Source organism: Elephas maximus, chromosome 9 (assembly GCF_024166365.1).
Source record: "Elephas maximus indicus isolate mEleMax1 chromosome 9, mEleMax1 primary haplotype, whole genome shotgun sequence".
Classification (NCBI taxonomy): domain Eukaryota; kingdom Metazoa; phylum Chordata; class Mammalia; order Proboscidea; family Elephantidae; genus Elephas; species Elephas maximus.
In genome coordinates, this window is record NC_064827.1 from 1423098 (window position 1) to 1437884 (window position 14787).

Consider the following 14787-nt stretch of genomic DNA (forward strand, 5'->3'; position numbering starts at 1 on the left):
TTTACCTGTGTTTTATTGACTATGCTAAGGCATTCGACTGTGTGGATCATAACAAATTATGGATAACGTTGTTGTCATGGATTGAATTGTGTCCCCCCAAAATATGTGTATCAACCTGGTTACCCCATGATTCCCAGTATTCTGTCGTTGTCTTCCATTTTGTGATTGTAATTTTATGTAAAAGAGAATTAGGGTGGGATTGTAGCACCCCTACCAGGTCACATCCCTGATTCAATGTAAAGGGAGTTTCCCTGGGGTGTGGCCTACATCACCTTTTATCTCTCAAGAGATAAAAGGAAAGGCAAGCAAGCAGAGAGTTGGGGACTTCATGCCACCAAGAAAGCAGCACAGGGAGCTGAGCGCACCCTTTGGATCTGAGGTTCCTGCATTGAGATGCTCCCAGACCAAGGGAAGGCTGATGCGTCACAAGGACATTCCTCTAGAGCTGACAGAGAGAGAAAGCCTTTCTCTGGAGCTAAAGCCCTAAATTTGGACTTCTAGCCTACTAGAAGCTTACTAGACTGTAACTCTAGCTTACTAAAAAAAAAAGCTTACTAGACTGTAAGAAAACAAATTTCCCTTTGTGAAAGCCACCTATTTGTTTTATTTCTGTTATAGCAGCACTAGATAACTAAGACAATTTCCAAGAATGGGAATTCCAAAACACTTAATTGTGCTCATGAGGAACCTGTACATAGATTAAGAGGCAGTCATTCGGACAGAATGAGGGGATACTACGTGGTTTAAAGTCAGGAAAGGTGTGCGTTGAGGTTTTATCCTTTCGTCATACCTAGTCAATCTGTATACAAGCAAATAATCCGAGCAGCTGGACTATATGAAGAAGAACGGGGGATCAGGATTGAAGGAAGACTCATTAACAACCTGCGTTATGCAGATGACACAACTTTGCTTACTGAAAGTGAAGAGGACTTGAAGCACTTACTAATGAAGATCAAAGACCACAGCCTTCAGTATCGATTACACTTCAACATAAAGAAAACAAAAATCCTCACAACTGGACCAATGAGCCACATCATGATAAACGGAGAAAAGATTGAAATGGTCAAGGATTTCATTTTACCTGAATCCCCAATCAACACCTGTCATGGACTGAACTGTGTCCCCCAAAAATATGTGTCAACTTGGTTAGGCCATGATTCCCCGTGTTGTGTGATTGTCCACCATTTTGTCTTTTGATGAGATTTTCCTATGTGTTGTAAATCCTATCACTATGATCTTAATGAGATGGATTAGCAGCAGTTATGTTGATGAGATCTATAAGATTAGATAGTGTCTTAAACCCATCTCTTTTGAGATTTGAAAGAGAGAAACAAGCAGAGAAACGTGGGGACCTCATACCACCAAGAAAGCAGTGCCAGAGCAGAGCACGTCCTTTGGAGGTTCCTGCACTGAGAGGCTCCCAGACCAAGGGAAGACTGATGACAAGGGCATTCCTCCAGAGCCAACAGAGAGAGAAAGCCATCCCCCTGGAACCTGAATTCAGACTTCTAGCCTATACTGGACTATGAGCAAATAAATTCCGTTTGTTAAAGCCATCCACTTGTGGTATTTCTGTTATAGCACCTCTGGATGACTAAGACAACACCCATAGAAGCTGCAATCAAGAAATCAAAAGACATATTGCATTGGGCAAATCTGCTACAAGAGACCTCTTTAAAGTATTCAAAACCAAACAAGTCACCTTGAAGAATAAGATGCCCCTGACTCAAGCCATGGTGTTTTCAATTGTCTCATATGCATATGAAAGCTGGATGATGAATAAGGAAGACCAAAGTAGAATTAACGCCTTCGAATTTTGGTGTTGCAGAAGAATGTTGAAAATACCATGGACTGCCAAAAGAATGAACAAATCTGCCTTGGAAAAAGTACCACCAGAATGCTCCTTAGAAGCAAGGATGGCAAGACTACGTCTCACATACTTTGGGGATGTTGTTAGGAGGGATCAGTCCCTGGAAAAGGACATCATGCTTGGTAAAGTAGAGGGTCATTTAAAAAGAAGAAGACCCTCAACGAGATGTATTGACACAGTGGCTGCAACAATGGGCTTAAGCCCAAGGATTGTGAGGATGGTGCAGGAACAGGCAGTGTTTCCTTCCATTGTGCATAGATTCGCTATGGGTAGGAATTGACTTGATGGCACCTAACAACAACAACAGCATGGTAGATTGAATAAACTGCACGTATTAAACGTGTAGAATTTGGTAACTTTTGATATGTGAGATCATCTCTGCAATCAAGAAAGTTAATGTATATATTAACCCTAAGAGATTCTTGAGCTCATTTGTAATCCCACCTTCCCATCCCTATCTGCCTATCTCTCCCCCTTCCAGCCAACCACTGCTCTGTTCTCTGGTATTATGGGTTAGTTTGTGTTTTCTAGAATCATATAAATGGAATCATACCTTAAATACTCATTTTTATCTGGATTTTTTTCACCCATCGTAATTAGTTTTAAACTGTGACTATAGGCTTAATTGATCCAATTCTTTCAGACACACCAGACTCTGAACAAAGAAGACTCGTAAATATGACAAAAAATTTCTGTGCATTTAAAAATCTTGTACATCTATTAAATCGAGATTATAAATTTGGTATATCAAATTCCCTCACACATTTTAAACACCTAAAACAGAGTTTATACAAAACACCGCATGATTACCAAATTCATTGGAACCTTGTATGAACACAATCTGCACAAAGCTACTGTTGTTTTTAGATATATTCCTGGGTTTTCACATTGTCGTAAGCAATCAAAGAAAACAGAACTATCTTAGACCAAATGAAACTCTTTGGTAAGAGTCTCTGGGCTGCACCCAGGTTGCCTGGTTTTTTCAAACACTTGGGACCCCTAGCCCAGGTCCCAATCGAAATGCTCCTTGGAAGCAAGAATGGTGAGACTGTGTCTTACATATTTTAGACATGTTGTCAGGAGGGGTCATTCGCTGGAGAAGGACACTATGGATGGTAAGGTACAGACAGGGTCAGCGAAAAAGAGGAAGACCCTCAATGAGATGGGTTGACACAGTGGCTACAACAATGGGCTCAAGCATGACAATGATTGTGAGCATGGTGCAGGACCGGGCAGTCTTTTGTTCTGTGGTATGTAGGGTCACTATGAGTAGCAACCAACTCGATGGCACCTTAAAGAACAACAACAACAATACCCCTAATGGGAATGTCTTAGTCCTACTTCAATCCTCCAGATACCTCCCCACCTCCAATTCCAAGCACTTACACTTAACAAGAGACATTCTTGGGCACTTACGTAGTAGGTATCCATACCTGAGTTAGTTTCTAATTCTCAAAGTAAAAGAACCTCAAGCTGGTTGCCACCTCATTCACAGTTAGGACACCTGCCCGATCCTCCCGAACAACAGGCTGCCAACCCTCTGGCCCTCTGGCCCCCCATTGCATACCAAAATTTTTAGCAAAACCTAAAAGGTGGATCCTTGTCTGGCGCTCTCAGACCTGCCAATGATCTGGACACCCAATAATCTGGACACCGGCCTTTGAGAAAGACAAAGTAAGATTATTGCAACGCGCAGAACAAGATGCTGGGAGGAAGTTCCTCAGATCTGACTGCCCAAGCAGGGCTTATATGTGATTGGGGCAGCAAGACGATAGCCGAGCAAGCATACTGCGGAGGGAAAATTCTAGAAGGTGGCCAGGAAACAGGAACTGTCTTGGTTTTTGTCAGACTCTCGCTTTGGAGTAGGGTCTGGGTGATGATTTTTCTTCTGAATCGTTTCACCTGTCGCTGCATCATCTGTTGAGATCAATTAGTGGTCACGGTTGGAACTTCTGTGCCTGCAGGATGGGCCAAATCTGGCTTGGGCTAGTTTAAGGACTAATGGAAATTTACTGGCATTCATGGGATCGGGATACAACTCCTTGTTACCCACATCTGGGAGTTCTCCAGGCCTTTCCTACCTCCTCAGCCCCCAGAGCTTGTCTGCTTCTTGATCCCTCCCAACTCTCACTCCCCACACCAGGACTGTGTCCTCACCCTTCCCACCTCCACCCCTGGAATTTATCCTGTAGACAGACTCTCACCCAAGTACCTGTCTACAAATTCTTACAGCAGCACTACTCTCTCCCATCAATCAAAAGGTGGATACAATCCAAAGTCTAGCAACAGATGACTGGACGAACAAAGCGTGGGCCATCCACACAATGGGATGCCACTGGGCCTTAAAAGGAATTAGAAACTGACAAGTCTACAATGTGGATGAGCCTCAAAAGCGTGAAGCTAAGTGAAAGTGCGGGGAACAAAAGGCCACATATTTCCATTGAGATAAGACATCCAGAGCAGGTAAACCCATAGACACAGAAAACCAATCACTGATGGCCATGGGCACGGGGGAGGGGCCATGGGGAGGACCGCTCAATGGGAACAGGGTTTCTCTCCTTGGTGAGGACAATGTTCTGAGGTACGTAGATACCGGTAATGGTTGGATAGGATTTTGAAAGTATATTTGTTGTTGTTAAGTACCATCAATTTGGCTCCAACTCATAGCGACCCTATAGGACAGACTATAACTGCCCCATAGGGTTTCCAAGGAGCGGCTGGTGGATTTCATCTTCGGACCTTTTGATTAGCAGCCAAGCTCTTAACCCCTATGCCACTAGGGAATATAAAGACACTATATTATACACATTTAAACTATTAAAACAAAACTTTATTAAATGAAAATCTACCAGTTAAAATAGCATAAACTATAATGTGAGCTGGAAAAAGACTACAAATAAAGCACAGAAATACCGGATCAGGTAAGGGTGAGAAAGGATCTCGTTCTGAGGCCAACACTCCCTGGCTTGGTTGAGAAGCTGCTGTGAGAGAGGTGGGACAACTGGCTCAGCCTCTGGTGCCTGGGCCGGAGCTGGAGATGCCAGACCTGAGGCTGCATCAAGCTCCCGTGTTCCTTGAGGAAGACGGTCCACATCAGCTGGTGGTCTGGGAGCTGTTTCTGGAGATGACCTGGGAGAAGAATCCAGCTTCCCTGCAAGTTGTAGGTGTGATGCCTGGGCCACGGCTGCAGATGGAATACCTGGGGCTACATCGAGCCCTGGTGTTGGTGCAGGAGCATGGTTGGCATCACCAGGTGGTCTGGGATCCGGTTCTGGAGGTGGCCCAGGATGAGATTCCAGCCCTCTGGCAGGCTCTCCATCTGGTGCCAGTGATGGAGGACCTGGTGTTCTATCCTGCTAAGGTGTTGGTTCAGGAGTGGGATCTACCTCACCAGGTAGTACAGCAGACAATTCTGGAGGTGACCCGAGAAGACGGTCCAGCCCACCAGCAGGCTTTCCATCTGGTGTTGGTGCTGGTGATGGAAGACCTGGTGCTCTATCGAACTCCAGTACTGGTGTCAGAACAACGTCTGCCTGAGGAGGTGGTCCTGGAGTTTCTTCTGGAGGTACCCGTGCACCACAAGCTTTTTCTAGTGCTGACATTGGAGGTGCAAGAAGAGAAACGTTTAACACCATGACTGCCTTTCCTCTCACTTTTCCAATGAAGGAAAACATCCCACTGTATGAAGAGAAGCCCAAGTTTTCTACCCTAGAAGTCTTCCCAGAATTTGGTCCACAAGAGGAGGGTCTGAGGTTACACTGAGCTCTGGTCCAATCTGCACCTCTGGGGGGTCCTTCCTGTGGGACCCGCCCCATGTCCCCCTCACAAGCTCACATGCAGGCGTGCCCAGACCTCCTCACCCGCTATCGCCGCCTTAATGGGCTTCCGGTGACCCAGCATGGCACAGAGTGCATAAGCGCGATGTTTCAATTCCGACTGGGGCATGTTCTTCAGCACGTACTCCACCAGGAGATCCAGGCAGGGGAAGTTGGGGGGCTGGTTAAAGTCATCGGAATACTCGTACAACCACATTTCCAGGATGAAAGACATGGCTCTGGGGATGGGTGGTGAAGAGAAGGGTCAGAGACCTGGCCTTTCCCACCACACTGCCCTCCAGGGCGCCTGTGTAAGGGCCCTGGTCCCTCTGTCTGCCCTGTCCTTGCAACGGCCAGCCCCATCCTACACCTGACCCTGTGGCTGTCCTGGCAGTGGCAGGCCTGGTCACTGTTCAGGGGGCTAACACAGAGCCTCGGTCTCAGGCAGCACCCCACCAATGATCTGACCAGCTCTCCCTCCTCAGGAAGCCTGACTTACATCCCCTTCTGTCTCTTGGCCCCCTCCCCAATGGACAGTAAACCCCCGAGGGCAGGGAGGTTATGTCTGCATGTTCACCTCACAGCCTGGCACACAGTAGTGCTCCAGGAATATCTGAGGCTGAGGACAGACTGTGTGTATCCTCAGCCTGCCTGCCCAGGCCCTCAGGCCCCTCCACCTAGAGGGTGGGCACCAGCGTGCTGCCTGGTTCTCTGCATGCACATGAGGGTCTCCTCTCCCACGGTCACTGTTCTCCCAGGGACAGGGACCCCATATGCAACTCAGCCCCCATGACAGGGGTGCAGGATTCGGGACCTGGTTTCTCCCCACCTCCTGGCCTGGTCCTGGGATGGGGAGAAGACAACCAGAAATGGAGGGGATTGTCAGGGGGAAGGGCTCCTTCAGGGGCCAGTCTGAGCCCCCAGCCTCCCCTCTGCTCCCCAGGACTCCAGGGCTCCAACTCAGATCTGTGTGAACCGCTTTCCTCCTGCAGGGGGCGACGCTGAACTCATCCCTCCAGGGGGATCTAGATGTGTGGGACCCAGGGTGTGACCAGCCCCAATCCAGACACACCCCCTACCCCCCAACCCTTCTGTGGAGACAGCAGCCCCTCCTTCTCCACCCAAAGTCCGCTCACTCTATCAGGTTCTCCTGGGTTCCGCCATCCGGGACAGGATAGGGGGAGTCGCGTCCATACCTAGAGGAGACATGGGGCATTATATCTAATGCACTGTGGCCACTACCTGCTTCCAACATCTGGTGTTCCTGTGTCAGTCCCCAACTAGAATGGAGGCCCAGGAGGGCAGGGCTTCCTGTCTGCTTTGTTCATTGAACAGTGCTAAGTGCCTAGGACAGTGTCTGCAGCACTCGGGGACCCATAGATGATTGTTGAATGAATGAACCCAACCAGCACTTTCCCTGATATCTGAGTGCCCTGGGCCCCTCTGCCCACCCCCAGGGCCTCCTGTTCTACCTACACCAAGGACGAGGACCCACTAGACACATCTCAACCCCCTTTACAAATGGGAAATAGGTTTGCTCAAGGGCACACGGTCAGTGAGGCCTGAGGCAGCAGCTTCTTCATGGAGGAGAGGAAACCAGAAATGTGAACATCCAGCCCCTCCAGCAGCCTTTTCCACAGAGCTGGGCTCCAGGTACACACTTCCCATGGCTTGTCCCATGTGGTCCTGACAGTTGCTCCAGCAGGTTGATCCTTTACCACACCCTTTTCAGAGGAGCAAACTGAGGCAGAGAGGTGAGTGACTTTCCCCAGACTCACAGCTGGTAGGTGGCTGAGTTCCCACTGGGCTGTGGAGGGTGGGGTGCTCACCTTTGGAACAACAGTTCCAGAACCTGCTGGGTGGTGGCGTAGGTTCTGTATGTTTCCAGGAAATTGTCGATGAAAGATGTTTCACCTTCCATGAAGGCAGGCACCAGTCGCTCCACCTGCTGCTCCAGTGAGAGTGGCTGGACAGTCTCCACCTCACAGGTCTCCTCCATGTCCTGGTCTGACCCACAAAGACACTGGGGTGGGACAGAGAAGGGACATACCATCAGAGGCAGCCCCGTGGGCCACCAGGAGGGTCGGAGTCCCAGACCTCTGTGACCAGTGACAAGAGGTGGGACAGGAATGCCCCAGCAGAACACAGTAGATTAGGTGGGTCAGTGTATGAGGACACACGTGAGGCTCCTGCAGCCCTGCTGTGGGTCAGTGGGTGAGGACACACAGAAGGCTTCTGCAGCCCTGCTGAAAGGGCAGCAGAAGATATCAGCCCAGGGCCAGCAGCAATGGGAGGCTCAATTACCATGGGAAACCGCCTCCCTTCTGGAATATTCTGCAGCCACGTCAGGACACAGCTTCTGACCTAAAGGGGTCAAGGTAATGTGTTCCTCGACATTGGAGTTTGTTGAAAAAGGTATATCATATACTGCGCCCCGTGCTTTAGGGGAAAAGGAGCCTGCTAAGCCTGAGGATGTGTGAGGCTGGGAGAAGGTGTGGAAGGACAGTCCAGCTGACTGCTGCCTGGGGCCCCTGGGCCGAGAGTTAAACTCTGAAACAGGAGCAACCTGCAGAAAGATGCCGGGGCTGATGTGCAGTGCAAACAGCATAAAAGACTCATTTCTGATATTCGTGCACCTGGCCAGGGCAGGCAAGACAGTGGGGCAGGGAAGGAAGGATGGTGGCAGATTCCTCTGGGAGGGGCCTGGAGTCCCTTGAGAGGGAAAGCCCTGGGAGGGAGATAGGGATCTCTGGGGTAGAGCCTGGGCCCTGGGCTCCCTCTAGTCATCTGGGGTCCTGAGAGGGGAACCCACGCCCGCACTCACACGGAATCTGCGCCAGCCCTTCCTGGTCCGTTTCTTCGGGTCGGTGGATTTGATGGTGCCATCTTCCTTCCCCTTATGGATCTCCTTCGGGGGGTTCTGCAGAGACAGAGCCCAGCAGTGACCCGGGAGGCATCAATTGCCCCTCCCAGCCGCCTCCTTCCCTCTCTGCCCCTTTAAGCCCTTGTGCCCCCTTCCCAGTTCTCTATCTACACCACGTGCTGGGCAGGTCGGCCTGGGGCTGCACCATCCAGCCCAGTCCATGTTCACTGACTAGGGTTAGAAATGGCAACCTCTGAGTATTGCAGCAGGATCTTGGAGGAGCTGGGCTGGCACAAAGGCAGCAGTGGGTGGTCAATGCCAGCAGCTAGGATCACAGGGTGCCTGGCCCACACAGGGCAAGCTAGAACTCAGAGAAGGCCCCCGTGAGAGTACCAACTCAGCCTGTGACCCCCTGACCATCCCTCCCTAAAGCCCTGGTGTGAAATGAGGCCCCCGGGTAGGAACTTAGGCCCCAGCGTCTTATGTGATCAGCGGGTTGGGGCAGGAAAGTGAAGCATGTCTCTACCTTTGCCACCCCAGCCCCTAGTCTCCAAGGCACCCAACCTGACGGACTAGGCCCACCCACCGCCCCGTTCCAGGTCAGTCCAAGGCTTATGAACCCAGTGATGGTGAAGGGCTCTGCGGATGGAGCTGGGGAGCTCTCAATGGGTGCTGGTCATGAAGCAGCAGCAGCACCATTTTCATCTTCCTCCTCCTCACCTTTCCCCTCCCAAATCTCCCCAGATCACGTGACCCCTCCTTCCCTGACCCTACCCTCTTCCCTCCCATTTGGATCCTTCCTCTTCCAACAACTTTCTGCTTCATCAGTTCTGTCCTCATTTCCTCGATGCCCCCATTGCCAGGGACCCCATGAGGACAAGGGCTGGTGTGACCTGGGGGAGGGGCGTAGGGCTGCCCAGGTGGGATCACAGTGGTGGCCTGGTCTGGATTGGCAGCCCTGGGCCACCCTGTGTCACCTTTAGGATCTTTTCGGTAAATGACAGACAGCGGGAAAACATGTTTCTAACTCCAGCATCTCCACTCAGCTGAGCTGGTAGGGGGCTGTCTCTAGAATGTGGGTGTCTGGTGACCAGGGTTCTGAGTTCTATGTCCTCCATTGTCAAAGAAGTGAGGTCATATCCTGGGTCCCCTGACCTGGGCCCAATGTTAGATAAGACCTCCCCCAAGTCCCTTCTGGGCTGCTGAATGCCCACCTCTCCCCTTGCCATCTCCTTAACTGTACACAGTGACACCAACACAGTCCCCCACAGAACCCAGGGCAGGCTTGGGTGAGCCAGGGCCCCAGCTTTGAGCAGACAGAGCCAGCTCCAGACACAGCTTATCCCTCTTAAGCTGTTTGTGACCCTGGACAAGTCTTTGTGCTTCTCAGAGCCGTCTCAGCCTCCCCTTCACACAATGGGGATCATTCTAGCAACTTCTTCCTAGGGAAATCAGCAGGTGTATGTGAGATAACACCCATAAACCCGTGGGCTGGTGTCACACGTAGCTGACGCACAAATTCAGAGATGGGAGAATTTCAAGCAGGGATGGGAAGCAGCATGGAGGATACCTCAAAACAGGGCTGGGTTCTGGTGGTGTGAGCTTGGGAAAGTCACTTCCCCGTGTGTACCAGAAGGGTTTGGAATTAAACAAACATCAAAACCCTCCAATAACTTCCATTATTTAGAATCTGACCCAGTGTCTCATCTCGGACCAGGGGATGGGCAGCCTGCACAATGGCCCCCAGCTATCCCTCCTGCTGGCCTCCACATCCTGCGTGACCCCTTTCCCTAGTGTGAGTGGGGAGTCATGGACTTGCTTCTCAAGAATGTTGTTGTTTGGTGCCGTCGAGTGATTTCTACTCACAGTCACCCCATTTGGGCAATGTCTCCCGGCTCTCTCTTATGCTCCCTCTCGCTCTGTCATCGCCCACCCTGCACACCCCAGGAAGGAGCTGTGATGTACGACCTGCCCTATGAGGCTGACATGAGAATGACTCGAGGCCCTAATCAACAGACACAGAGGAACTGAGGCCCCCAGTCCAACAGCTCACAAGGTCCTGCTCACAACTCAGAGTGAGCAGGGAGCGGATCCTCCCCAGTCAAGCCTCCGTTGAGACCACAGCCCCAGCCTTGTGAGAGAACTTGGGGCAGAGTCATCAGCTAAGACATGCCTTGTTCCTGGTCCACAGATACTGTGAGATCATCAGTGTGTCCTGTTGTGAGTCATGAGTTCTGGGGTGATGTTGTCACAGGGCAGGAGACAGCTCCTCCAGCCCCCTAGGTCTTGGGACCTGGACCTGCCCTCCTCCTGCCTCCCTCCTCTCCTCCCAGCTCCCTCCAGCCACACTGGCAGCTTTCCAACCCTCTCTCTGGACAAACTCACAACTGCCTCCCGGTCTCTGCACCAGCTGGGCCTTCTCCCTGGCATGGTGTCCCCCAACTCTTGCAATGCTGTAGAATGGCTTTAAAGTTAAAATTTACAACACTTTTTAAAAAAGCTGCATCTGCCTTCCTCCTGGGCCCGAGTATGTACTGAGCTCCTGACCTCAGGATACCTCATGTCTATGATATTGGAGCTGCCCAGCTCAACCTGGGTATTGCCATAAGGTAGGTCCCCAGAAGTAACCCACAGTCTGATGGAAATGGTCCACCGAGGATCAGACCTGGCAGGGCCAGAGGGCACAAATAAGTTAACTCAATAGGTAGTCTGGACCCTACATGCTCCCTGTTCGTACCAGGGCCTCTTCCTCAGTCCACCTCTGGCCTCACCGGTGCTTGCCTACACCCAGCTGACAGTGGAGGAAAAGGCACTGACCCATTCATGGCTTGTCAGCTCGATCTGTGGGTGCACCCAGAAAGTGGGAGCTGCTGCCTGCACCCTCACTCAGGGTGGCCGAGAAAGAGAGTTGTGGGAGGGATTTTCCAGGGGGCAGTGCTTCCAGCAGTCCGAGGGCCCAGTAGCTTGGTGTGGTGGGAGAAGTGGGCTGTCATAAGGACATACGTGAACTCTTGTGCAGGGAAGATTGGCCCAGCTGGCTGGTCAGAGACCCCTATCCAATGACACACCAGCTCCCTCACCCTTCGGGGGCAATAACTCTGAGGCCCATGTACCCTTCAGTGTCTCAGGGGTTGGGCCGAGTGCCCACAGTGGGAACTGACTCAACAATGAAACATGTGCCAGCAGCCTTCCCATCTGATTTCACCTCCTCATCCCCACCACTGTTTCCTGGGACACCTCCCAAATAAACCACTTGTACCTGAGCCTGTCTCGTATACTTCTGGGGGACCCAAGCTCTATAGTTTTCATTGTGTGATTATGTAGACTGCTGCGACTTAGAATCTCTTCTTAAATATTTGTTAGCATCATTGTTTCTCTAATACTGAGTCTTAGAATGGAGTTAGAGCATCATGTCATCATTATTCTTGGCTGCTGCTGAGTCAGTCTCCAGGTCCTGGTGACCCCATGTGCTACAGGGTGGAACTGAGATCCAAAGGTTTTTCTTGGCTATTGTCTTTATGGAAGCAGATCGCCAGGCCTTTTCTTCCATGGAGCTGCTGGGTGGGTTAGAACTGCCAAACTTTAGGTTAGCAGCTGATTGTAAACCACTTGTGCCACCTGGGCTGCTAGTAAACCACAGGGCATCAGATTAGGGTTTATACAAATTACACTCCACCAGCATGAAGGGCGATGTTTATGTAGACTTGGGCTGTACCAGGCATGAACACAGGTGGGGTGTGTGTGTGTGTGTGTGTGTGTGTGTGTGTGTGTTCCTCATTAAAAAAAAAAAAAAAAACCTGTTGCCATAGAGTCAATTCTGATTCATAGCAACCCTAGAGGACAGAGTAGAACTGCCAGCATTTTGGTTAGCAGCCAAGCTCTTATTGACTGCACCACCAGGACTCCTGTATTCGTCATAGAAGCCCTAAAAAGTGGGTGCTCTTGTAATCCTCATTTTATGGACGAGGAAACCAAGAAAGGTTAAATAACCCACCCAAGGCAGGCAATCATTGAGCAAGTTGGGACTGACACCGTGCTGTCTGTCTGCAGGCAGAGTCCTTGTTCTCAGTCCACGTGTTGCCAGCCTCCCAGTGGACAAACATCAGAGGGAATCATCTCCAGCACTTGTGTTTCCTTTTGTATATTAAAAAAAAAAAAAAATCCACTTTGATAGGGACCAAAAGATAAACTGTGGTGCCACAAAGAGAAATGAAGCCCTGATGCATGCTACAACATGGACGAGCCTTGAGGACATTATGCTGAGTGACAGAAGTCAGTTACAACAGGACAGATATTGTATGAGCTCCGTTATATGAGAGACCAAATTTCACTAGTGGTTACCAGGGGTGGAAAGGAGGGGAAGAGGCAGCCATCGATTGGAGGCAGCGAGCAACTTCATGGTGATGGGAAACCTGGCCATGGCCATGGATGGTAGAGGCCCAACATGATTGATGTAGCTGATATCACTAATTCATACACCTGAAAAATGGCGAACTGGCAAATGTGGTATTACATATTTTTACAACAATTAAAATAAAACATTTGTATTGTAGAACAAAATTCTAACTCACACACACAAAAAAGAAAGACCAGTTTTACTGGTCTGACATAGACTGAAGAAACCCCAAGAATATGGCCCCCCGGATATACTTTTAGCTCAGTACTGAAGTCACTCCTGAGGTTCACCCTTTAGCCAAAGATTAGACAGGCCCATAAAACAAAATGAGTCTAAAGGGGCACACCAGCCCAGGGGCAAGGATGAGAAGGGAGGAGGGGACAGGAAACCTGGTAAAAGGGAACTGAAGGCCAAGAAGGGGAGAGTGTTGACATGTAGTGGGGTTGGTAACCAATGTCGCAAAACAATATGTGTACTAACTGTTTAATGAGAAGCTAGTTTGTTCTGTAAACTGTCGTCTAAAGTACAATAATAATAAAATAAAACATTTATCAGGATATGTACACACACTGTGGTTCTCCTCCACGTGCCTGTTTCTTGGTTTTCTGTGGAGTTTCTGTTCATGACCTCAGCACGTGTCCTACTTGGGGATCAAGAGTTTTCCTGACTGTTTGTAACAGCTCTTCTCAAGGAGTTTGGATATTTGGATGCGGATGAAGGGCCTGTGGTTAACAACCCTGAAAATCAGCTCTGGCTTGAGCGAATGGAGACTTGATGGGTCTGGGACTAGATGCTGTAAGGAGGGAAGGGGAAGCTGGACGAGGGCACCCAAGGAGACCCCATTTGGGCAGCTCCAGGGAACAGGGAGCAGGGACTGGTGGACAATGAGGAGAGAGCAGCCCCTGTCAGCCTGTGGTCTCTCAGCTCGAGGTTTAAACTCCAAAGGCCAGAGGGTGCCTGCCTGGTTCTCATCCTGCGACCACCCATTGCAGAGCGGGCCAGGGCAGTGGGACTGACAGCCCACCAGGAAGGAATGCAGTCAGGGAGGCAGCACAAGGAAGACAAGGCAGGGAAGCTGCGAGAGCTGCGGACACCCACCACAGGCTCCCTTCGCGGGCCATCGATCTATTTCCAGTCTGTCATTTGCCTTCAGTATCCACCTTGAAAACTCTGTGTCTACACTTTAAATTCTCACACAGTCAAATCTCTACCTTTTCAGCTGAGATTGAGTCCTGTTGCGTTTTAGGTTCCCAGGGGGCGCAAATGGCTTGTGCTTGACTTCCGACCTAGAGGTTGGTGGTTAGATCTCTCTCAGCGGTGCCACAGAGGATAGCCTGGTGATCTGCTTCCATAAAGATTACAGCCAAGAGAACCCAACAAAGCTCACTTTTACTCTGTAACACATGGGGATGCCACGAGTCAAAATCAAGTCCATGGCGATGGGTTTTATGCTTCAAATATTCTTTTCTGCTCCAAATCCAGTTAAATATTTACGCCTATGTTTTTGTATTTCTACGTGAGGGTCTCTCACACTTCTGGAATGTGTTTGGTGTGTGGAGCCAGGGGAAGAGACGCCAGTCCCTGTCCCACCTTCTATAAGACCAGGGGCTGCTCCTCCACTTCTCTCGTGGACACCAAGGCCCGCGCCTGCCTGGACCGCACCTGCTTCCTGTCTGGCTGGCTTGACTTCATGACCACGCCCTGGCCACTGCCCCAGGACTATGTCCAGGAGAGAGAGGAGCATGAGATGGGCAGTCATTTGGCCCGACAATAACACCCTGCTGAGAAAAACCGTCTCCCTGGAGTTCAACAGGCTGTTGGACTTGGGGTTCCTGGGACTGTG